At 45.2% G+C, this 25,228-nt stretch overlaps 1 long non-coding RNA gene across 1 annotated transcript in view; it reads right to left on the reverse strand.

The window, feature by feature from the left end:
- Positions 1–1,611: 1,611 nt before the first annotated feature.
- The window catches only part of LOC134759246 (uncharacterized), an 89,517-nt gene continuing 65,900 nt past the window's right edge, over positions 1,612–25,228 (reverse strand). Inside the window, exons 2-3 of the long non-coding RNA XR_010135294.1 lie at positions 3,767–3,961; positions 1,612–1,705 (exon numbers count right to left, since the gene is read on the reverse strand). This is a non-coding gene — a long non-coding RNA (uncharacterized lncRNA). The remainder of the gene's footprint in view (positions 1,706–3,766; positions 3,962–25,228) is intronic.

Genomic DNA, 25,228 nt, shown 5'->3' on the forward strand with positions numbered 1-25,228 from the left:
AGCGTCCCCACTGCACTGTGGGAGCCCCTTTCTGGGCTGGCCAAGGCTGGAGCCCACTCCCTCAGCTTGCAGGGAGGTGTGGAGGGAGAGGCACGAGCGGGAACCGGGGCTGCGTGCAGCGCTTGCGGGCCAGCTGGAGTTCCCGGCGGGCGTGGGCTTGGTGGGCCCCGCACTCGGAGCAGCCAGCCAGCCCTGCTGGCCCCGGGCAGTGGGGGACTTAGCACCCGGGCCAGTGGCTGCGGAGGGTGTACTGAGTCCCCCAGCAGTGCCGGCCCACCGGCGCTGCGCTCGGTTTCTCGCGGGGCCTTAGCTGCCTTCCCGCGGGGTAGGGCTCGGAACCTGCAGCCCGCCATGCCTGAGCCTCCCACCCGCTCCGTGGGCTCCTGTGCGGCCCGAGCCTCCCCGACGAGCACCACCCCCTACTCCACGGCGTCCAGTCCCATCGACCACCCAAGGGCTGAGGAATGCGAGCACAGGGCGCAGGACTGGCAGGTAGCTCCACCTGCAGCCCTGGTGCGGGATCCACTAGGTGAAGCCAGCTGGGCTCCTGAGTCTGGTGGGGACGTGGAGAGTCTTTATATCTAGCTCAGGGATTGTAAATACACCAATCAGCACCCTGTGTTTAGCTCAAGGTTTGTGAGGGCACCAATCGACACTCCGTATCTAGCTGCTCTGGTGGGGCCTTGGAGAATTTTTATGTCTAGCTCAGGGATTGTAAATACACCAATCAGCACCCTGTGTTTAGCTCAAGGTTTGTGAATGCACCAATCGACACTCTATATCTAGCTGCTCTGGTGGGGCCCTGGAGAACCTGTGTGTCGAAACTCTGTATCTAACTAATCTGATGGGGACGTGGAGAACCTTTGTATCTAGCTCAGGGATTGTAAACGCACCAATCAGTGCCCTGACAAAACAGGCCACTCAGCTCTACCAATCAGCAGGATGTGGGTGGGGCCAGATAAGACAATAAAAGCAGGCTGCCCGAGCCAGCGTTGGCAACCCGCTCGGGTGCCTTTGCACAGCGTGGAAGCCTTGTTCTTTCACACTTTGGATCCATGCTGCTTTTCTGAGCTGTGACACTCACCGTGAAAATCTGCAGCATCATTTCTGAGCCCAGTGAGACTACGAGCCCACAGGGAGCAACGAACAACTCCAGACGCGCCACCTTAAGAGCTGTAACACTCACCGTGAGGGTCTGCAGCTTCATTTTGGAAGTCAGACCAAGAACCTGCCAATTCTGGACACACGAGGGTACAATGGGCTTGTTCAGTAGGTGCCAGAAGGTCCCACAGTAAGAAAGAAGGCAAACACCAACTCACAAGCACTTTCCTCTGCCTGTGACACATTAGCTATTTTTACATTGTCCAAAGCAAGTCACAAGGCCAGAATCCATTGGAGGGGACCACCCAAGGGTATGGAACCGGGGAACCAGGAACAAGTGGGAGCTGTTACTGCCACAACCACCCACACTGACCCATTTCTCAGTGGTCTCCAAATGTTTTTGATCATATATCCCTCTATTAGTCTGTTCAGGCTGTCATCACAAAATATCACAGACAGAATAGCTTAAACAACAGAAGTTTATTTTTTCATAGTTATGGAAACCCAAGATCAGGGTGCCGGCATGGTTGCGTTGTGGTGAGGTCTCTCTTCCTGGCCTGTAGATAGATGGCTGCCTTCTTGCTTTGTTCTTACATGGTCCTTCCTGGATGTATGCACAGGGAGAGAGAACACAATATCTCTCTCATCCCTCTCTTACAAGGTCACCAATTCAATTGATTAGGACCCCACCCTTATGACCTTATTTAACCTTAATTACCTCCTAAAAGCCCCATGTCCAAATACAGTCACACTGGGGATTAGGGCTTCAACATATGTATTTGTTGGAACACAGTTCAGTCCATAGAAATCTCTATTTTTTAAAACATTTGCAGCTCCAATACATGCATATTTATGTATATATATACATTTCATTATAAATTTTTTAAAGATGAGTTAAAGATGTAATATTTTAGTGTTAATTTTGATGGCATTTTTATTATTAAATAATATTGCAAGGCACAATACACACTAAGGGTGAGCTCATGAATGACAGTGGACATAAATCCATCTTTCAAGGGACCCTCTTGATCATTTTAGTTTGGGAGGCAAAGAGGCTGACTTCTTGGCAGATTTCATTTTACCTCATAGTGTGCTGATATAGAGCTGATACTAGCCACATAAGCTCTGCCAATTTCTTATGGTTTTCTGGGACTTATATTATTAGTATTATCTTTAATCTTCAATCTATAATAATCTATTAAAACCACATTTTATTTTGTAAAGATCAATTTTGGTAAAACTAGATCATGGGCTGGGTGCAGTGCCTCACATCTATAAATCCTAGCAATTTGGGAGGCTGAAGCAGGTGGATCTTTTGAGGCCAGGAGTTTGAGACCAGCCTAGGCAACACAAAAAGACCTCATCTCTACAGGGGGAAAAAAAAAAAAACCTGGGTGTGGTGGCATGCACCTATAGTCACAGCTACTCAGGAGGCTGAGACAAGAGGATTGCTTGAGCCCAGGAGTTCGAGGCTGCAGTGAGCTAAGATCGCACCACTGCACTCCAGTGTGGGGGACAGGGCCAGATCCTGTCTCTTTAAAAACAAAAACAAAAAATGACCTAGGTTGTGTAGTTTATAAATCCATCCACCCACTTGCGAATAGCCCAAACTATCTCAGATTCCCGTGAGTGTTGATGTGCAGGTGGTGAGGTTACCAGCATCGGCCCCCACATCACAGAGCATTCAAGCCTGCACCTGTGCCATGGGTGGCAAAGGAGCCTCTGAGGAAAGCTATGACTGTCAAGCTGAGTCCGTTCTGTGTTTGTGGGTTTTTTAAATTTTTGTTTAATACTTTTTGGTGTTCTACACATTCAGAGAAACTTTTCTAGTAACAAATGATAGAAATGATCCTTGAAAGTATCATCTTCTGAACATTAAAAGATTAGGAAAGTATAATTGCTTTGTTATTTTTTTAGCCCCAAAGTTCCAATATTTTTTCACACAACCCAGCACCTTGTGCTGAGCGCCCCACTTGGAAACCGCTGATTTGCTTTATCAAAAAAAAAAGTGGTTTTGTACATGATATTAAAGTGTAAAACAATGCCTTATGCCCAATGTTAGTAGCAACTGAATAGTTTATATAAAAGTATCTGGTAAGTAGGGCTTGGTCTTATATAAAATTGGAAATCTGGCTGGGTGCGGTGGCTCATGCCTGTAATCCCAACACTTTGGGAGGTTGAGGCAGGCGGGTCACTTGCGGCCAGGAGTTCAAGACCAGCCTGGCCAACATGGTGAAACCCTGTCTCTACTAAAAATACAAAATTAGCCGGGCGTGGTGGTGTATGCCTGTAGTCCCAGCTACTCAGGAGGCTGAGGCATGAGAATCACTTGAACCCGAATTGCTTGAACCCAGGGGGCAGAGGGTGCAGAGAGCTGAGATCAGGCCACTACACTCCAGCCTGCAACAGATCAAGACTCTGTCTCAAAAAAAAAAATCAGAAATCTATGGGATTGCGAGTGATTTACTCAAAAGAAACCAAAAAAGGCTTTATATTCACATAAGTCTGTGGCCCCTGGGGAAGATATCCTCAGCTCCCTCTCCATCTCCCTGACCATGGACTGGGCTTTAGGACTCTAGTCCTATGTCCCATTAGTTTTCTACAACTGTCATAACAAATTACTACAAATTCAGCCACTTAAAACAATAGAAATTTGTTCTCTTACAGTTCTGGAGGCCAGAAGTCGAAATCCAGGTGTCGGCAGTGTCAGCAGGGCCACGCTCCCTCTGAAGGCCCTAGGAGAGGCTCCTTTCTTGCCTCTTCCAGCTTCTAGTGCCATCAGCATTCCTTGGCTTGGACGGCTTTGCTCTGTCTTCACTTTGCCTTTTCATCCATGTGTCTGTCTTTTCCTCTGTGTGTCCTTTATCAAGACATGTGTCATTGGATTTCAGGCCCACTTGGATAATCAGGATGACCACTTCATCTCAAAATCTTTAATTACGTCTGCAAAGACCCCGTTTCCAAATAAGGTCACGTTTGCAGGTTTTTAGGGTCATCATTCAACCCACTGCACACATTCTCCCTGCATTGTCAATGTATGAATTGGGGTCCAGAATGAGAGTTGGGGCACCATGTGGACCAGCCTCTGTCTTTTCCTCCTTCCTATGCAGGGCTCCTCTGAACACCATGCTTTATCATGGAAGGCTTCCTCCTTGTACTTTACAGTCAACTCACATCTTCCATGAGGAGGAAATGCCTGAGACTTAGAAAAGGGGTCCTATGGCTCCTTCTCCCTGTCTTCCCACAACCATTCCATGCATTTCCTCTCCTCTATGATGCTTCAAAGCACTCTCTGGGCAACCACCAGCCTAGTTTCTGATCTCCAAAAAAGGAGCAACCCTTTTGGTGGGTTTATCGTGTCAGTCCAACAGCAGTAAACCTGGCCAGCCCCATGGCAGAGTTCTTGCAAACGGGGAAGGGAAAAGTGGACCCAAGAGACTTTCTCTGGGCCTCGGAATCAGACTATTTTCAAGTCTAATCAGGGGCCGGGTGTGGTGGCTCATGCCTGTAATCCAAGCACTTTGAGAGGCCAAGGTGGGAGGATTGCTTGAGTCTAATAGTTCAAGACCAGCCTGGACAACATGGCAAAACTCCATGTCTACAAAAAATACAAAAATTAGCTAGGGATTGTGGTGTGCACCTGCAGTCCCAACTACTTGGTAGGCTGAGGCAGGAGGATTGCTTGAGGAGGCAGAGATTGCAGTGAGCCAAGATCACACCACTGCACTCCAGTCTGGGCGACAGAGTGAGACCCAGTCTCAAAAAATAATAATAATTAAAAATAATAATAATAGGCAGTGCTCCTAGAATCTGAGGATACCCTGGCAGTTGGCAGGGCAGTGGTGCTGGCTTGGGGTGAGAAAACATCTGACAAGAAGACAGAAAAATAGCTGGGTGTGGTGGTAGGGCTAATGTGCTCCAGCCTTGAGGTCACACTTCAAGGAACTAGAGAAACAAGAACAAACCAAGCCCAAACCCAGCAGAAGAAAAAAAACAATCAAGATCAGAACAGAACTAAATGAAATTGAAACAATCAAACTAACAAAACCTATACAAAAGATAAATGAAACAAAAAGCTGGTTCTTTGAAAAGATAAACAAAATTGATAGATCATTAGCGAGATTCACCAAGAAAAGACAAGAGAAGATCCAAATAAGCTCAATTAAAAATGAAATGGGAGATACTACAACTGATACCACTGGAATACAAAAGGCTACTGTGGACACCTTTATGCAGACAAACTAGAAAATCTAGAGATGGATAAATTCCTGGAAATATACAACCCTCCCAGATTAAATCAGTAAGAAATAGAAACTCTAAACAGACCAATAACAAGATTAAGACAGTAAAAAAAAAAAAAAAATTGCCAACAAAATAAAGCCCACGACCAGACGGATTCACAGGCATTCAAAGAAGAATTAGTACCAATCTTATTGAAACTCTTCCAAAAGATAAAGAGGGAATCCTCCCTAAATCATTCTATGGAGCAAGTATCATCCTAATTCTAAAACCGGAAAAAGACATAACAAAAAAAGAAAACTACAGACCAACATCCCTGATGAACATAGATGCAAAAATCTTCAACAAAATACTAGCTAACTGAATCCAACAGCATATCAAAAAGATAACACACCCATAATCAAGTGGGTTTCATAGCAGGGATGCAGGGATAGTTTAACATATGCAAGTCAATAAATGTGATACTTCACATAAACAGAATTAAAAACAAAAATTATATGATTATCTCAATAGATGCAGAAAAGGCATTTGGCAAAGTCTAGCATCCCTTTATGATTAAAACTCTCAGCAAAATTGGCATAGAAGGGATATGCCTCAAGGTAATAAAAGCCATCTATGACAAACCCTCAGCCAACATTATACTGAATGGGGAAAAGTTGAAAGCATTGCCCCTGAAAACCATAAGACAAGAATGCCCACTTTCACCACCTCTATTCAACATAGACTGGAAGTCCTAGCCAGAGCAATCAGACAAGAGAAAGAAATAAAGGGCATCCAAATCGGTAAAGAGGAAGTCAAACTGTCGCTGTTTGCCGATGATATGATCATATACCTATAAAACCCTAAAGACTCATCCAAAAAGCTCCTAGATCTGATAAATGAATTCAGTAAAGTTTCAAAATCAATTCAGGAAGCAAAATCAATGTACACAAATCAGTAGCATTGCTATACACCAACAGCGACCAAGCTGAGAAATAAATCAAGAACTCAATCCATTTTACAACAGCTGCAAAAAATAAAATAAAATAAAATACTTAGAAATATACTCAACCAAGGAGGTGAAAGAATTCTACAAGGAAAGCTACAAAACACTGCTGAAAGAAATCGTAGACAACACAAACAAATGGAAACACATCCCATGCTCATGGATGGGTACAATCAATATTGTGAAAATGACCATAGTGCCAAAAGCAATCTACAAATTCAGTGCAACTCCCATCAAAATACCACCATAATTCTTCAAACAACTAGAAAAAACAATCCTAAAATTCATATGGAACCAGAAAAGAGCCCACATAGCCAAAGCAAGACACAGCAAAAAGAACAAATCTGGAGGCATCACATTACCTGACTTCAAGCTATACTATAAGGCCATAGTCACCAAAACAGCATGGTACTGGCATAAAAATAGGCATGTAGACCAGTGGAACAGAATAGAGAACCCAGAAATAAAGCCAAATACTTACAGCCAACTGATCTTCAACCAAGCAAACAAAAACATAAAGTGGGGAAAGGACACCCTATTCAACAAATGGTGCTGGGATAATTGGCAAGTCACATGTAGGAGAATGAAACTGGATCCTCATCTCTCACCTTATACAAAAATCAACTCAAGATGAATCAAAGACCTAAATCTAAAACGTGAAATCATAAACATTCTAGAAGATAACTTTGGTAAAACTCTTCCAGACGTTAGCTTAGGCAAAGAGTTCATGACCAAGAACCCGAAAGCAAATGCAACAAAACGAAATAAATAGATAGGGCGTAATTAAGCTAAAAAGCTTCTGCAGAGCAAAACAAATAACCAGAAGAGCAAACAGAAAACCCACAGAATGGGAGGAAATATCCGCAAACTATGCATCTGACAAAGGACTAATATCCAGAATCTACAAGGAACTGAAACAAATCAGCAAGAAAAAACAACCTCATCAAAAAGTGGGCAAAGGACATGGATAGACAGTTCTTCAAAAGAAGATATACAAACGGCCAACAAACATGAAAAAATGTTAAACATCACTAAGTATCAGGGAAATACAAATTTAAAAACACAATGAGAAACCACCTTACTCTGCAAGAATGGTCATAAATAAAAAATCAAAAAACAATAGATGTTGGCATGGATTTGGTGACAAAAGAACACTTTTACACTGCTGGTGGGAAGGTAAACTTGTACAACCAATATGGAAAACAGAATGGAGATTCCTTAAAGAACTGAAAGTAGATCTACCATTTGATCCAATAATCCCACTACTGGGTATCTACCCAGAGGAAAATAAGTCATTATATGAAAAAGACATTTGCACACACATGTTTATAGCAGCACAATTCGCAATTGCAAAAATATGGAACCAGCCTAAATGCCCAGTGACCAATGAGTGGATAAAGAAAATGTGTTATATGTACACCATGGAATACTACTCATGTGAATAGCATTCATAGCAACCTGGATAGAATTGGAGACCATTATTCTAAGTGAAGTAACTCAGGAATGGAAAACCAAATATCTTATGTTCTCACTTACAAGTGGGAGCTTAGCTATGAGGGCGCAAAGGCATAAGAATGACATAATGGGGGGCCGGGCGCGGTGGCTCACACCTGTAATCCCAGCACTTTGGGAGGCCAAGGCGGGCGGATCACGAGGTCAGGAGATCAAGACCGTCCTGGCTAACACGGTGAACCCCGTCTCTACTAAAAATACAAAAAAATTAGCCAGGCATGGTGGCGGGCGCGTGAACCCAGGAGGCGGAGCTTGCCGTGAGCCGAGATCGCGCCACTGCACTCCAGCCTGGGCGGCAGAGCAAGACTCTCAAAAAAAAAAAAAAAAAAAAAAAAGAATGACATAATGGACTTTGGGGACTCAGGAAGAAGGGTGGGAGGGGGATGAGGGACAAAAGACTACACACTGGGTACAGTGTACATTGCTTGTGGGACGGGTGAACCAAAATCTCAGAAATTACCACTAAAGTATTTATCCATGTAAGAGAAAACCACCTGTTTCCCAAAAATGACTGACATTTAAAAAAAGAAAACCCCCCAAATAATAGTAATAATAATGTTTAATTAGGTGTTTGCCCTTTGACCAGAGTTGCTGTATTTAGCAAATAAGAATGCAGGAGGCCCAGTTGAATTTGTTTTGTATAGGGGACATCTGGTATTTTAGTATGAGTATGTCCCATGGAATATTTAAAAATTTACAAATGCAGCCAGGCGCGGTGGCTCATGCCTGTAATCCCAGCACTTTGGGAGGCCAAGGCGGGCAGATCACGAGGTCAGGAGATCGAGATCATCCTGGCTAACACGGTGAAACCCCGTCTCTACTGAAAATACAAAAAACAAATTAGCCGGGCGTGGTGGTGGGCGCCTACAGTCCCAGCTACTCGGGAGGCTGAGGCAGGAGAATGGCGAAAACCCTTGAGGCGGAGCTTGCAGTGAGCTGAGATCATGCCACTGCACTCCAGCCTGGGCAACAGAGCGAGACTCCATCTCAAAGAAAAAAATTATAAATGCAATATTTGGAACATATTTATACTAAAAATTATTCGTTATTCATCTGAAATTCAAGTTTAACTAGGTATCCCATATTTTATCTGTCAACCCTACCTATGACCTTCCTTTCCTTCCCTCTTCTTTGCTTCCTTCTTTCCTTCCTCTGTTCTTCCTTCAAAAAAGCCTTTGTTGTAAGACTACTATCTGCAGAGTCCTATACTAGAAACAAATAAAGCATAATGTTCTTCAGGGTGTTCACAGCATAGGGGAAGGGAAAAAGCAGTAGCAAATGCCTTTAGTACAATGCAGTTCCCCAACTCCAATAAATGTACATATACATAGTTCAGGGACCACAGAGAAAAAAGCAATTAATTCTGTTTGGGGTAGAACCAGGTAAGGTGGAGGAAAAGAGATTGAGAAAAGGTGCAGGGTGCAGGTTCTTGGCCCATTCTTGATGGACAGGTGTAAAGCAATGGAGAGGTATTCAGGCCAAAGGCAAGTTCAGGCAAAGGTATGGCATGAGAAAGACACACTCTGTACGGGGGACATGGAAGACCTGCCATGGTTGGTTTGGTGAGGTGGGATCTGGATGTGTCTGTGGGTAGGGGTGGCTCTGATGTCAGGAGAGGTGATCAGAAACCCCACCTTGCTTGGAGTCAAGTGTGTAGGGCTCTTTATTCTATGCTGAGGAGCTGGAGCTTTCTCTGATGTGTCTTGAGACACTGAATATACAAATGGACAGTGGCCAGACCTTAGATGACTGTAGACCTCTGATCCACAAACTTAGCAGTCACTTGCCCAGAAGCCAAACCACAGCCTCTGCAGCAATCAGCCAGAAAAGTCAGGCCTTGGGCAACAACTGCCAGCTTCCCCATTTTTTGCCCCTGCTTCCAACCAACTCAGGACCAATCACATAAAATGCCCTGTTTCTAATTAGTCTGCCTCCAGCTTCCCTAGGCCAACAACCTCCAATCAAAGTACACGCGACACCTTCCTTTTTCTTCACCATAAAGCTTCCCCATTCCCCTGCCTGCCTTTGAGTTTCTGTTCTAAATAAACAGCCTTGTTTTTTCTCATTTCAGTGGTTTTCATTTATCTCCTCAATATAGACTGTACAGATTGCTTTTGAAGAGGGGGAGAGGGAGCAATGGGAGTAGTTAGCTCTGTAAAACTGATACTCTAATATATAGTGCTAATAGAACAATAGGTAGTGGTGGCATTCAGAGCTGGAAAAATCTGCTTTTGAGACCCTTTGCTATCTATACACACATACCCACACACAATTTTTTAACGTTTAGGTACACCTGAACAGCCTCTAATTCTTTTATACTCTAAAGAAAGATTTTAAATCTTTAAAGTACAGTTTTTTAAAAAAAAAAAAAAGATTTTTAAAGTTACCCTTAATTTTATTTTATTTTTTATTTTTATTTTTATTTATTTATTTATTTTTTGAGATGGAGTTTCCCTCTTGTTGCCCAGGCTGGAGTGCAATGGCATGAACTCGGCTCACTGCAACCTCCACCTCCCAGGTTCAAGCAATTCTCCTGCCTCAGCCTCCCAATAGCTGGGATTATAGGTGCCCACCACCACGCCCAGCTAAGTTTTTGGATTTTTAGAAGAGACGGGGTTTCACCATGTTGGCCAGGCTGGTCTTGAACTCCTGACCTCAGGTGATCCACCTGCCTCGGCCTCCCAAAGTGCTGGGATTACAGGCATGAGCCACCACGCCCGGCACAATTTTATTTTCAACGTAATATTTTCTTTCCTTCCTCTTGTGTGGTAGATTGCATCATTGACTCCAGTTTGTCACCCTTCCCTGTATTTACACCCTCGGTCATTTGACTCTGGGACTTTCCATGAAGTGGGCATCGCATGGCTTTCTGCCCCACCGATGCCATGGTTGGCCACGAGACCTGCTTTGACCAATGGGATGTTGGCAGACATGATGCAAGAAGAGGCTTGGAACAGACCTACACTCCGGGCCTGGGCTTTTGTACCTCAACCGTCTTGGCGAGAAGAACACGCCCAAACCAGTCTGTGGTCGCAGGAGAAGGATAAGAGTCAGGTGGAGCTGAGCCATGTCCAGCCAGGCCTAGTCTACTTTAGACTATCTCCAGCTGACCCACAGACAGATGAGCTCAATCAATGGCTATTATTGTTTTATGCCTCTGAAATTGTTGTGGCTGTTATGCAGCATTTCTATATAATAGTTGAATATTACACCCCTTGATTTCAGAAGTTGAAGAAATGTTTTGTTATTTTTAATGTGATTGGTTTTTTTTGTTTGTTTGTTTTGTTTTTGAGACAGTCTCACTCTGTTGCCCAGGCTGGAGTGCAATGGTGCAATCTTGGCTCACTGCAACCTCTGCTTCCCAGGTTCAAGAGATTCTCGTGCCTCAGTCTCCCGAGTAGCTGGGACTACAGGCGTGCCACCACGCCCAGCTAATTTTTTGAATTTTTAGTAGAGACAGGGTTTCACCATGTTGCCCAAGTTGGTCTTGAACTCTTGAGCTCAGACAGTTCACTCACCTCAGCCTCCCAAAGTGTTAGGATTACAGGTGTGAGCCACCATGCCAGGCCTTAATAAGTGATTGTTAATGGCAGCTCTTATTGGTTGTCTACCCAAATCCATTCTTTGCTGCTGGTAGAACCTTGATTTTCTTCAGGATTTTACCCTCTGCCTAGCCTGGACAAGCACCAGGGAAGGTTCCCTCTTCAACTATAGGGAAAAAGTCTTAACCAATCCAAGCCAAGTGTAGCTTGCTGGCAATTGGTTGAAGAGAGAGCATATAACACAGTTACAGCCAATGAGATGTGAGGAGTCAGCTGAGGGACTTTCTGGAAAGGCTTCCCTCCTCTTTGAAAGAGATCCATGAGTTGATTCTTCCTTTTATCATTCCAGTAGAATTTTGAAACTCTTGCTGCCATCTTGGGACCATGAGGGGGCCAGCAAGAGGCCAAACCAACAGGCTGAAGAAGACAGACTGGGAAGAGCCCAAGTTCAAAATGTCATTGAAAATCCATCCAATTGGCAAGCCTTGGAGCTGCCCTAACTCAGGGCTACTTGGTACCTGTCCTCATGGTTTAGGCCACCTTTCTTTGCAGGTTTTGTTTCTTATAGTTCAATTCTTCCTAGATGATTCAGATACCTCCTCAGAAGAGGAAAATCCAAGCTATAGAGAGTGATGTATAGGTTTTCTTTTCTTTCTCATGTTTCTATCCAAGTGATTCATCCCTGAGTGAGGACCTCTAACAAACTCTTTAAAGATGGGCTTAAAGAATGTTCACTCCAGGCAGCCCCCGCCCGGCCAGCTGCCCCGTCCAGGAGGTGGGGGGCGCCTCTGCCTGGCCGCCCCTTCTGGGAAGTGAGGAGCCCCTCTGCCCGGCCGCCACCCCGTCTGGGAGGTGTACCCAACAGCTCATTGAGAACGGGCCATGATGACGATGGCGGTTCTGTCGAATAGAAAAGGGGAAAATGTGGGGAAAAGATAGAGAAATCAGATTGTTGCTGTGTCTGTGCAGAAAGAAGTAGACATAGGAGACTCCATTTTGTTCTGTACTAAGAAAAATTCTTCTGCCTTGGGATGCTGTTGATCTATGACCTTACCCCCAACCCTGTGCTCTCTGAAACATGTGCTGTGTCCACTCAGGGTTAAATGGATTAAGGGCGGTGCAAGATGTGCTTTGTTAAACAGATGCTTGAAGGCAGCATGCTCGTTAAGAGTCATCACCACTCCCTAATCTCAAGTACCCAGGGACACAAACACTGCGGAAGGCCGCAGGGTCCTCTGCCTAGGAAAACCAGAGACCTTTGTTCACTTGTTTATCTGCCGACCTTCCCTCCACTATTGTCCTATGACCCTGCCAAATCCCCCTCTGCGAGAAACACCCAAGAATGATCAATAAAAATAAAAAAAATTAAAAAAAAGAATGTTTACTCCAGAACTCCCATTCACAATTGCTACAAAGAGAATAAAATATCTAGGAATACAATTTACAAGGGATGTGAAGGACCTCTTCAAGGAGAACTACAAACCACTGCTCAAGGAAATAAGAGAGGACACAAACAAATGGAAAAACATTCCATGCTCATGGATAGGAAGAATCAATATCGTGAAAATGGCCATACTGCCCAAAGTAATTTATAGATTCAATGCTATCCCCATCAAGCTACCACTGACTTTCTTCACAGAATTAGAAAAAAAGTACTTTAAATTTCATATAGAACCGAAAAAGAGCCCATATAGCCAAGACAATCCTAAGGAAAAAGAACAAAGGTGGAGGCATCATGCTACCTGACTTCAAACTATACTACAAAGCTACAGTAACCAAAACAGCATGGTACTGGTACCAAAACAGATATATAGACCAATGGAACAGAAGAGAGGCCTCAGAAATAACACCACACATCTACAACCATCTGATCTTTGACAAACCTGACAAAAACTAGCAATGCGGAAAGGATTCCCTATTTAATAAATAGTGTTGGGAAAACTGGCTAGCCATATGCAGAAAACTGAAACTGGACCCCTTCCTTACACCTTATACAAAAATCAATTCAAGATGGATTAAAGACTTACATGTTAGACCTAACACCATAAAAACCCTAGAAGAAAACTGAGGCAATTACATTCAGGACATAGGCATTGACAAAGTCTTCATGACTAACACACAAAAAGCAATGGCAACAAAAGCCAAAATTGACAAATGGGATCCAATTAAACTAAACAGCTTCTGCACAGCAAAAGAAAGTATCATCAGAGTGAACAGGCAAACTACAGAATGGGAGAAAATTTTTGCAATCTACCCATCTGACAAAGGGCTAATATCCAGAATCTATGAAGAACTTAAACAAATTTACAAGAAAAAAAACAAACAACCCCATCAAAAAGTGGGCAAAGGATATAACACACTTCTCAAAAGAAGACATTTATGCGGCCAGCTAACATATGAAAAAAAGCTCATCATCACTGGTCGTTAGAGATGTGCAAATCAAAACCACAATGAGATACCATCTCACGCCCATTAGAATGGCGATCATTAAAAAGTCAGGAAACATCAGATGCTGGAGAGGATATGGAGAAATAGGAATGCTGTTACACTGTTGGTGGGAGTATAAATTAGTTCAACCATTGTGAAAGACAGTGTGGCAATTCCTCAAGGATCTAGAACCAGAAATGCCATTTGACCCAGCAATCCCATTACTGGGTATGTACTCAAAGGATTATAAGTCATTCTACTATAAAGACATATGTACATGTATGTTTACTGCAGCACTGTTCACAATAGCAAAGACTTGGAACCAACCCAAATGCCCATCAATGATAGACTGGATAAAGAAAATGTGGCACATATACACCATGGAATACTATTCAGCCATAAAAAGGATGAGGTCGTGTCCTTTGCAGGGACATGGATGAAGCTGAAAACCATCATTCCCAGCAAATTAACACAGGAACAGAAAACCAAACACTGCATGTTCTCACTCATAAGTGGGAGTTGAACACTGAGAACACATGGACACAGGGAGGGGAACATCACACACTGGGGCCTGTTGGGGAGTGGGGAGCTAGGAGAGGGATAGCTTTAGGAGAAATACTTAATGTAGATGACGGGTTGATGGGTGCAGCAAACCACCATGGCACGTGTATACCTATCGAACAAACCTACATGTTCTGCACATGTATCCCAGAACTTAAAGTATAATAATAATTAAAAAAAAAAGAATGTTCACTCCAATAGATGGCTCTGAGATTTGACTTTGAGGGTTTTACCATGGCTCTACTATGTTAGGAAATTACTTCTGGCCTCTCTATATGACTCTTTGATCCTTTCCCCAGTGAAATGGGGATCCCCTGAGGACAACTTCAGAACCTGGCAAGTGCAAGAAGAATTTCAACTAGACAATTCCTTGGTAACATCCATCCTTCCAAAGAGAGACTTCTAGGCTCTATTGACTTGGAGTTGCTTTAAGTAGCAAGGGTGAAGTTGACCTTTTTTACATATTGGCAGCAAAATTACAAAAATCAAAGTCAATCCGCAAGAATGATCTTTCTCCAGAACAATGAGCATACTTCACTGGTGTGATACACTTCAGTTCAATAGACAGTATCTTCAGAAAACACATTAAAATGTCATTAGATTTCATCTAAACTTGCTGGTAATTTCGGTAACCTATCTCTCCCTCCTCCCACCCTGTGCTCAACAGAAACAAGCTCATACCAAATTAACATTCATTTTGTTAAAACTAAATCTCAGACCACCTTCTGGACTTGCCCAACTTTCTCCTGCCTCTGGGCCACTCGTCTGGTTCTTTTCTCCTCTGGAATGACTTTCTCCCACTTACAACCTGGCAAACTCATCATCTGACAATACAAAGTTCACAGGTCAATTCCTCCTCAAAACCTTGCCTTGGACCCCTGAGGCAACACCACATAGAGGGGAGGTTGAAGTCAGGCTGACCTGACGGTGGATCGAGCTCTGTACCCAATTAGCGGGTGACCTTTGCCAAGGAAGCCAGTTTCTCTGAGCCAAGTGTCAGCTTTCTCGCCTGTAAAATATGAATCATGATTACCCCTGCCTCGGGCTTGTGCTGAGGATGAGATGAGCTCATGTAAGAATCCCTGGCACAGAGTTAAGGACTCAATGTGTTTTGGCTGTTGCTACAGGATACCTTCCCAAAGAATCATAAAGCTTTATAGCCATAAGGGACTTCAGAGTAGCTCTTCTCGACCTTCCATGTACAAGCCAATCACCTGGGGACACAAATTCTGAAATCCTGGTGCAATGCCTGAATTTTTTTTTTTTTTTTTTTTTTTTTTTTTTTTTTTTTTTGGCATTTCTTGCAAGTTTCAGAGCGCTGCAGATTCCCCTTGTCCCAGGAGCACACTTTGAAATGGCAAGACTTTAGGAGACATTGACTTCCTGCTCATTTTACAGAAAATAAGCATGAAGCCCAAGAAGAGCTGCTCCTAGCCCAAAAGGATCCAGAAAGCTGCTGAGAAAGGCAACACAGAACACAATCTGCTGGTGGAGTTTGAGGAGAGATTCACTCTCAAAGCAATTGCTGATCAGAAACAACTTTGTGAGGTTTATCTGTAAATTGTGAATACATTTCCTCCACCCAAGAGCCAGTACTCTGCTTGCTGAACAAGGTAAGCTTTATTCCTGCCTCTGAGATGGGAGGAAGATTGGGTGAGATGGACAATTTCAAGAACAAAGACATTAAGCTAAAATGAGTGGTATTCTATCTGGGGAGAAGCGGAAACACATTACCCAAGGGCCTGTGGCATAAAACATAGCTTAGAAGGAGCAGCTGTGGGTTGGTTGGTTTGTTTTAGACAGAGTTTTGTTCTTGTCGCCCAGGCTGAAGTGCAATGGCGTGATCTCGGCTCACTACAATCTCCACCTCCCGGATTCAAGCGATTCTCCTGCCTCAGCCTCCTGAGTAGCTGGGACTACAGGCATGCGCCACCACGCCCGACTAATTTTTTTATTTTTAGTAGAGACAAGGTTTCACCATGTTGGCCAGGCTGGCCTTGAACTTCTGACCTCAGGTGATCCACCTGATGTTTCTGTCTCCCAGAGTGCTAGGATTACGGATGTGAGCCACCACACCTGGCCACAGCCGTGGGTTTTTACTCTTCTCAGAATATCCTAAAAAAATCAAAGTTTTCAGGAAATTGGAGGAGAGTGCAGGAACAGTCATCGCTTTTCCAACGTAAGATAATTTCCAGATTTGCAACATTCGGGAAATGAGCACAACTCACTCCTCTTTGAGGCAGCACCCACCTGATGCAGCTCCATTGTGTGGCCAACTGAAAGGGTCCTGCAGTTTTCCTAAGTGTATCCCAGAGTTATTTCTTCATGAACAGGACCTAAGCCATTCCATTCCATGGTCCATGGTGCTGCCCAAAAGCCCATCACATGTACGGCCACTGTGGGTGCTTCCTTTTTCCCACATCTGACCCTTTATCCCATTCGGCTTATTCCAAAAGCTCAGCCCATGCTCCCAGGCATGGATAGGAAGGAACCCACTAAAAAAAATGCACTATTCGTTGAAAGTGCTAGAACCCGCCAGTCTCCAAATGCAGTCCTTTTGAGAAGACATGACTCAGTCCTGAGTAACATCTGATACTTAGCAAACGTCCATGAGCCATAACACCTCCTGGTGTCTGAGTGGTTTTCCCATCAACCTCTAAAATAAAAGCAAATCAGTTAGCCAGGTGCTGCATATGCTCAGAAGGCTATAGAAGCTCAGAGGTACAAGCACCTGGAGAAAATATATCAACCTTCTGCATTATAACAACAATTATTGCAGAAATTCTTGTCATTGTCTATCAAAGTGAAATCAACGAACCCCCACAAGTTTCTGTACTGTTTGCTAGAAGTAAAGAGACAAATGAGACAAACAGCTCTTGCCCTCAGAGAGTTGACAATCTAGTAGAAGAAGGAAGAAGCCATCCAAATAACTAGGAAACAAGGTAAAGAGCAGCTTCTGCTCTAAAAAGGCAGTAGGATTGCTGAAGGAGGGGAATGTGAACCCTGGTCTTGCCCTTCAGGCAGTTTTTCATAGTTAATGATCCTGCATTCTCAAATTACATAGGGATGTCTCAAATATGAGACAAGCCTTCTAATTTACAAGTAAGTGAACAGAAAAACTGTACACAGGCAGTCCTCTGCTTTTGTAAATATGAAAATATGTATCAAATTAACTGTATAGAAGTGCAATTAGAGACTTACACATTATAAGTGGTTGTTCCATCCCAGGCAGCACTGTACAGTGGGTAAGGCTGTGCACTACACAAGGGCATCTGACCAAGGGTTAGACTGAAATCTAGATGTGTATCCTGATGTAGAGTTGTACTTATCAAGAAAAGAAAGGAATTCCTTTTCCCAATTTGCACAAGACACCATTTAGCTCCTAGTGGCCCTGATTCTGAGAGGTCCAAAATAGTTTTAAATTCCAATTACATATGTATAGCATTTTCTTAAATGTTGTTCTTTTCCTTTGCCATTAAGTCTACAGTGGACCCACTTAAGTCCAGTAAGCATTCAATTGAACTCAAAGATTGGCCACTAATCTCCATTTTGGAAGCAAGTGTATTAAGCATAGAAAACTTATATTGCTTATTTTTGAGATTACTCCTTTTTTCTACTTTCCACTTGTTTTTGTAAAACAACATGGACAAAGCACAGTAAAATGTTCAAATAGTTACGCATATTCTGTTGAACAAAGAGAGCGACTGCCCACAGTGAATGGTTGGCTGGCAGGCAGCACCACCTGGGGGCAGCTCAAATTATTTTTCTCAGTAGTTAGTGTATGACAGTCCACATCTGTTATGTCCTATAACAGAGCAATTAGGGGTGTCAGTGTTTAAAATGCTTATCTGGGCCAGGTGTGGTGGCTCACGCCTGTAATCCTAGCACTTTGAGAGGCTGAGGCGGGCAGATCACGAGGTCAGGAGTTTGAGACCAGCCTGGCCAACATGGTGAAACACCATCTCTACTAAAATACAAAAATTAGCCGGGCGTGGTGGCGGGCGTCTGTAATCCCAGCTACCTAGGAGGCTGAGGCAGGAGAATAGCTTGAACCCGGGAGGCAGAGATTGCAGTGAACCGAGATCACGCCATTGCACTCTATCCTGGACAACAGAACAAGACTTTGTCTTGGGAAAAAAAAAATGCTTATCTGATTATCCCATTGAGGACAGCCTCTAACGCCACACCAAACATTAAGTGGGTAGCCTCCTGCTTGATGCTGAGAATTCCTGGCAACTTCTCCCCAGTGCCTTTTTCCCTAATGCTTTATTCTCGGACTGGTCAGAGAGTCTTTAAACTCCTATAAACTCCTGTGTCATTCTTGTACACCTACCACATCTCTCTGCCTCTTTGGCATAGTTTGGGAGCAGCCAGGAATCACCTCTCAGCTCCACCTCCATAGCAACCGCCCTCTCACAGGATCCTCCTCCTCAGAGGGACTAGGAGCTCCTAGGTCAGGAAATGGCAGTGGCTGATGTAGCCTGATCTCCACCAGAAGTGGACGCTCCTCTTTGTTGCTGCCTGGTGAAGCGGGGGACTTATTTACTTTCACTGAAGATCTCCTTTAATTTTTTCTTTCCTCCTTCACTTTTCCTAATTTGGTTTTTCATTCATAGATGCATGCCTTTTTTTTTTGAGACGGAGTCTCGTTCTGTTGCCAGGCTGGAGTGTGGTGGCGCGATCTCGGCTCACTGCAACCTCTGCCTCCTGGGTGCAAGAGATTCTCCTGTCTCAGCTTCCTGAGTAGCTGGGACTACAGGCATGCACCACCACGCCCAGCTAATTTTTGTATTTTTAGTACAGACAGGGTTTCACCATGTTGGCCAGGCTGGTCTCGATCTCTTGACCTCGTGATCTGCCCACTTCGGCCTCCCAAAGTGCTGCGATTACAGGCGTGAGCCACCGCCCCCAGCCAGATGCATGCCTTTATTCCACATCTACCAAGTGACTCCTCGCATGAGGCCCTGTGCACTGGGCAATGCGCTGATAGGCAGAGCGTGGCGCTGACACCCTATGGTGGGGAAGGTAGACAGCAAACAAAACAAACAAACAGATGTGAATAAGGACAGAATGATGCTGTGAAGGACTTGGCCGAGTGTCCTTTGGAAGAGTGGGGAGGAGGACAGAGGGAGGAAAGGCCTCTCTGAGACCTGAAGGTAAGAAGGAGCTGGCCATGTGGAAGGCAGAAAAGAGGGGTCCAGGAAGAGGCAGAGCATGGGTCATGAGCCCTTAGCAAGGCCTGGAAGAAAGTCCAGACATGTCTGGAGCATGGTGGGGGAAGGGAAAAGGGCGTGGTGGGGTGGCTGACAGGGGCCGCTCACACAGGCAAAGCCTGTGTCCTAGGGGCCCCTAATCCTTGTGGGGCCTGCAGGAGCCTCTGACTCTGGACCTGCTTGCCTTACATCACTTGGTCTGGTCTTGCCACTCTCAGATACACATAGCCCTTCCACCAAAATTGTATACGTTGATTCAAATGAACATCTATTCCTCTTTGCTTTTTTAAAATTTTATTATTTTGTGTAGAGATGGGGATCTCACTATATTGCTCAGACTAGTCTCGAACTCCTGGGCTCAAGCAATCCTCCCACCTCGGCCTCTCAAAGTGCTAGAATTACAGGCCTGAGCCACCATGCTGGGCCTTCTTCATCTTTTCTACATAGAGATTAAGAGGGTACAAAAATGTGAATAAATTCCACCAGATCAACTTGATTGGTTCACCTTAAAAGAACACTTGAACTCAGGCTACTTTTGAACTGATTTACTGATAAGCATCTTGGGTGCCAAACAGTAGGCTTGCCTGATGCTTCAACTTTCACTTGGGAGCTTGGCAGCCCGAAGACCTGACCAGAGACGGAACCTGAGGCAGGACAGAGGAAAGGAGAGGGAGCTGAGGAGGACAGCTCCCCAGAGCACAAAGGGCACACCCTGAACAAAGGGCAAAGGTGTCTCAGGTACTGGTGCCTGCTGGGAAACCAGCCGTGCCCTTCTACCCAGCTGGTGGGAAAGTAGCAGGTGCAGTCTTTCTAGCAATTCTGCTGACTTTTTTTTTTTCTTTTTTTTTTTGAGACGGAGTCTTGCTCTGTCTCCCAGGCTGCAGTGCAGTGGCACAATCTTGACTCACTGCAACCTCTGACTCCCAGGTTGAAGCGATTCTCCTGCTTCAGCCTCCTGAGTAGCTGGAACTACAGGCGCCCACCACCATGCCTAGCTAATTTTTGTATTTTTAGTAGAGTCGGAGTTTTATCATCTTGGCCAGGCGGGTCTCAAACTCCTGACCTCAAGTGATCCTCCCGCCTTGGCCTCCCAAAGTGCTGGGATTACAGGTGTGAGCCACCGCACCGGGCCTCAGCTGACATTTCTAATGCAGGTTTCCTTTAATTCTGTGGTTCTACCACTAGGTGCCCCCTAATGGATACATGCACAAAAAAACATCGAGCTGTGCACACATGACGGTCACTCCAAAAGTTGGAGGCCACCCAAATGACTCTCAGTTTGTCAAAGCAGGCCAAATCAATTTCAGCCCATCCATACAACAGAATAGTCTGCAGTGATTAGACATAAGGAGGCAAAGTTCTAGACTCAGAGTAAAAGACCCTGAAGATATATCATTAAATAAATGGGGGAAAGGCCAGATATGGAATAGCGTACGTATACCTTGCTCCCCTATGTAACTGTTTAAAATGATATATATTTATATGTAGATACATGCATACTTTTTCCTGGTGGGATACATAGGAAACTTTGGGGATGAGGATTGGGGTCAGAGAAAAGCAGGGAAATTTTAATCATTTTTCTAGATCTTTCTGTACTGGTCAAGTTTTTATATCATGCACAGTTATTGCTTTTATTTAAAGAGTAATAGGAAGAAAGGAAGAAAAGACAAGACACCAGCCTCTATATTGGTAGAAACCAATTCAGTCCTCCCTTAAGCCCTGCCTGCCAGTGGCCGATGTCACCATGGAGAAGGTTACTCGGGAGCCTTCCTTACTCTAAACTCGCTGCTCACTTGCGGGGGGAGTTGTGGGACTGGGAAGTTTCTCTGCAGGAGAAAGTGTCTTTATGCCAGAATTAGGCACAAAGGGCATTAGGACACTTGGCTGTCTGTGGCTGTGTGACTCAGGACACATAAGCTACAGACTCTTTTCACTGGAAGTTTTCAGCTCAATCTGGCAACCCATCTATTGAACACCTACTATGTGTCAGCACTCTGCCAGGCCTACGGAATGAGCAGACACAAAGGCAATTTAGCCCTTGCCCCAGGAACAAGATAAACAAATGACGCTGGAAACTGCAGATGAGGGAGAAATGCTACAAGAGATGGGGACAAAGTGGAGGAAGGGAGAGATTCCCTATGGCCAGAGGGACCAGGAAGGCTTCCTGGAGGAGGTGGGAGTTGATCTGGAGCAGTCCCATGCCAAGAGAACAGCTTGAGCAAAGATTGGGAAGCAAAAGAGAAACTTGTGCAGGGAAGGAGGAGAGGCTGGAACCAGAATGCTGGGTTGGGGAGGGAGAGGTGGGCAGGGGAGACGAAAGGTTAGCTCTGCCGAAAGCAAGAACCTGAAGGAAGACAGGAGCTGGGCCAGAAAGGGCTGAGTGCCCCGCAAGAGGTTTGCACTTAATTCTGTGAACACTGAAAGGTTTTGATTTGGGAGTAAGAGGGTCAGAGCTGTGTCTGAGGCTCATGTTGATGACTGTCTGGTTTGTAAAAGTCAGTGTCGCCTCCTGAAAACATGGAAGTGCCTATGGAGTAGATGCTGGTATGAAGGGCAGGGAAGAGCACTGTGAGCAAAGTCTTTGAGACCACCCTTGCAGACAGCGGGGACAGCAGGCTGGGCTCTGGGGAATGGGTCCGCTGGGGTCTGTCAGGATCTGCCCAGGTCTGCTGGGGTCGGCCGGGGTTTTAACCTTAAGCATCAGCTCCTAACTTGCCTGGAGGCAGGATGAGGGTTTCCACCTCCTGCGCCTTGAACCTTGGCACTTGCCACTCTAGTTACGGTTCTAGATGACTTGGCTCAGCTGCCCCCAGAATCACAGCCCAGGATCAGCCATCCTGGTGACAGGTAACGTGGAAAAGGCAGTCTACGGCCTGAGGGAGAGAGGCCACCAGGCTCGCAAAGGAGCTTCAATGTCACTCATCTTTTCAAAGTAGATTTCCGGCCAGGCGCGGTGGCTCACGCCTGTAATCCCAGCACTTTGGGAGGCCAAGGCAGGCAGATCACCTGAGGTCAGGAGTTCAAGACCAGCCTGGCCAACATGGTGAAATCCTGTCTCTACTAAAAAACACAAAAATTAGCCAAGTGTGGCAGCAGGCACCTGTAATCCCAGCTACTCTAGGGGCTGACCAGGAGGCAGAGGTTGCAGTGAGCTGAGATTGCGCCACTGCACTCCAGCCTGGGCAACAGAGCCAGACTCTGTCTCAAAAAAAAAAAAAAAAAAAAAGTAGATTTCCCATTTGCCTCTCTGAAAAGGAAGTTTTCTATAACTTTTCAAATCTTTCAGGCCCCAGTGTTGGCTCTTCCCTCCCTCAGGAACCTGCAGCCTCACCCCTGGCTGAAAGTGTCCCTATCTGCAGCTGACATCAGGCACATCTCACTTCTGAATAGCTGCTTCCAGCTGACCTTCTCCTCCCTGTGTTTTCAGCCCTGAGAGTATTGTGAAGATTAATTAGAGAGAAGCTGTCTACTAGGAGGCAACCGCAGTACCAATCTCTGGAGAGCAGGGCCCCTGTCTAACTTGGCCTCTCATTCCATAAGTGCCTGCTGAGTGCGCCAGGCCGTCTTTCAGGTGATGGAGCACAGTGGCTGCAGGCCCCACTCTGCAGCAAGACTGCCTGGGCTTCTCTCTGCTTGCACTACTGGGCGTGGTGGCTCACCCCTGTAATCCCAGCACTTTGGGAGGCCGAGGCAGGTGGATCACCTGAGTTCAGGAGTTCGAGACCAGCCTGGCCAACACGGTGAAACCCTGTCCCTATTAAAAATACAAAAATTAGCCAGGCATGGTGGTGCACACCTGTAGTCCCAGCTACTCGGGAGGCTGAGGCAGGAGAATCGCTTGAACCTGGGAAGCGGAGGTTGCAGTGAGCTGAGATCACGCCACTGCACTCCAGCCTGGGCGACACAGCAAGACTCAAAAACAAAACCAAAAACAAAACAACAAGTTATGTGAACTTGGCCAAGCTAATGACCTTCTCTAAGCCTTAGGCCTGATGATGTTACCTACTTCTTAAAGTTTCTGAGAACAAGAAATGCGAACATATGTCCACACAAAAACTTGTACACAAATGTTCATAACAACCAAAAAGTAGAAACACCCCAAACGTCCATCCACTGACGAATGGATAAAAAGAGGGCTATAGAATTGAGTATTGTTTGTCAATAAAAAGGAATGCAGTAATGACACACGCCACCACAAGGATGAACTTTGAAAACATTATGCTAAGTGACAGAAGCCAGCCATAAAGGTCTACATATTGTACGATTCCATTTACAGGAAATGTCCAGAACAGGGAAATCTACAGACAGAAAGTAGATTAGTGATTGCATGGGGCTGGAGGAGGGGAAGTGGGACTGCTAATGGATACAGGGTTTTGTTTAGGGGTAACGAAATGTTCTAAGATTTATTGTAGTAATGGTGGCATAACTCTGTAAATATACTTAAAGCCATTGAATTGTACACTTTATTTTTTTTAGAGTCTTGCTCTGTTACCCAGGCTAGAGTGCAGTCGCACAGTCACAGCTCACTGCAGCCTTGAACTCCTGGGCTCAAGTGATCCTCCTGCCCCAGCCTCCCCAGTAGCTGGGACTACAGGTGTGCACCTCTACACTCTGCTCACTTTTACATATATATATTTTTTGTAGAGACGGGGTTGCCCAGGCTGGTCTCAAACTCCTAGGCTCAAGCAGTGCACCTGCCACAGCCTCCCAAGTGCTGGGATTATAGGCGTGAGCCACTGCACCCAGCCAAACTGTACATTTTAAATCAGTGAGTCGTAGAGTATGAATTAGATCTCAATAAAACTGTTGAAAATGTTTCTTAGAACAATGCCTGGCACATGTTAAGCACTAAAGAAGTGTTAGCTACTATTATTTGTTGCTAGGGAAATAAGTGAAAAAGATGGGCAGATGCAACGGCCTGAATGTTTGTGCCTTAGCCCCAAATTCCTAGGCTGAACTCCTTACCCACAAGGTGATAGCATTAGGAGGTGGGACCTGTGGGAGGTGATGTGGGTCATGAGGGTGGAATCCTCATGAGTAAGATGTGCTTCCTTATCTAAGAGGCCCAAGAGAGACCCTTTGCCCCTCATGTGAGGACACAGTGACACGCCATCCATGAGCCGGAAGTGGCCCTCACCAGACATGGAATCTGCTGGTGCCTTGATCTTAGACTTTCCAGCCTCCAAAACTGTAAGAAATGAACTTGTGTTGTTGATACAGTTCCCAGTGTATGGTATTCTGTGGCAGCAGCCCACACAGACAAAGACGGCAGGTTTCCTGCTTCAGGAGTGCATTCACCGACTTCTCCTCTGCATCCCGTGCTGGGCTTGGAACCGAGTGGGCACATGGTGGACCCCACCAGCCTCTGCTAGACAATGTGTGTTCTCTAAAGTCCAGCCGTGTCACTCCATGAGAAAATTAGACTTGTCACCTCTGCTCCAGGCTGCCTGTCTGGGCTTTCCTGGCCCTTAGCAAGGCTCCCACTCTCTGGCCCACACAGCCAGATCACCGTCTCACTGAGCCTCGTTGCAGGCCACTGAGTCCTTGTTTGCACCAGTTCTGTTCCTGGATTTTCTCAGCTCCTGACCTTCTGACTTGGTCTCATGTTTGAGAGGTCCTTGGCCCCGTCACCTCCCACCTCACCCTTG

This window comes from Gorilla gorilla, chromosome 8, assembly GCF_029281585.2.
Source record: "Gorilla gorilla gorilla isolate KB3781 chromosome 8, NHGRI_mGorGor1-v2.1_pri, whole genome shotgun sequence".
Taxonomy (NCBI): Eukaryota; Metazoa; Chordata; class Mammalia; order Primates; family Hominidae; genus Gorilla; species Gorilla gorilla.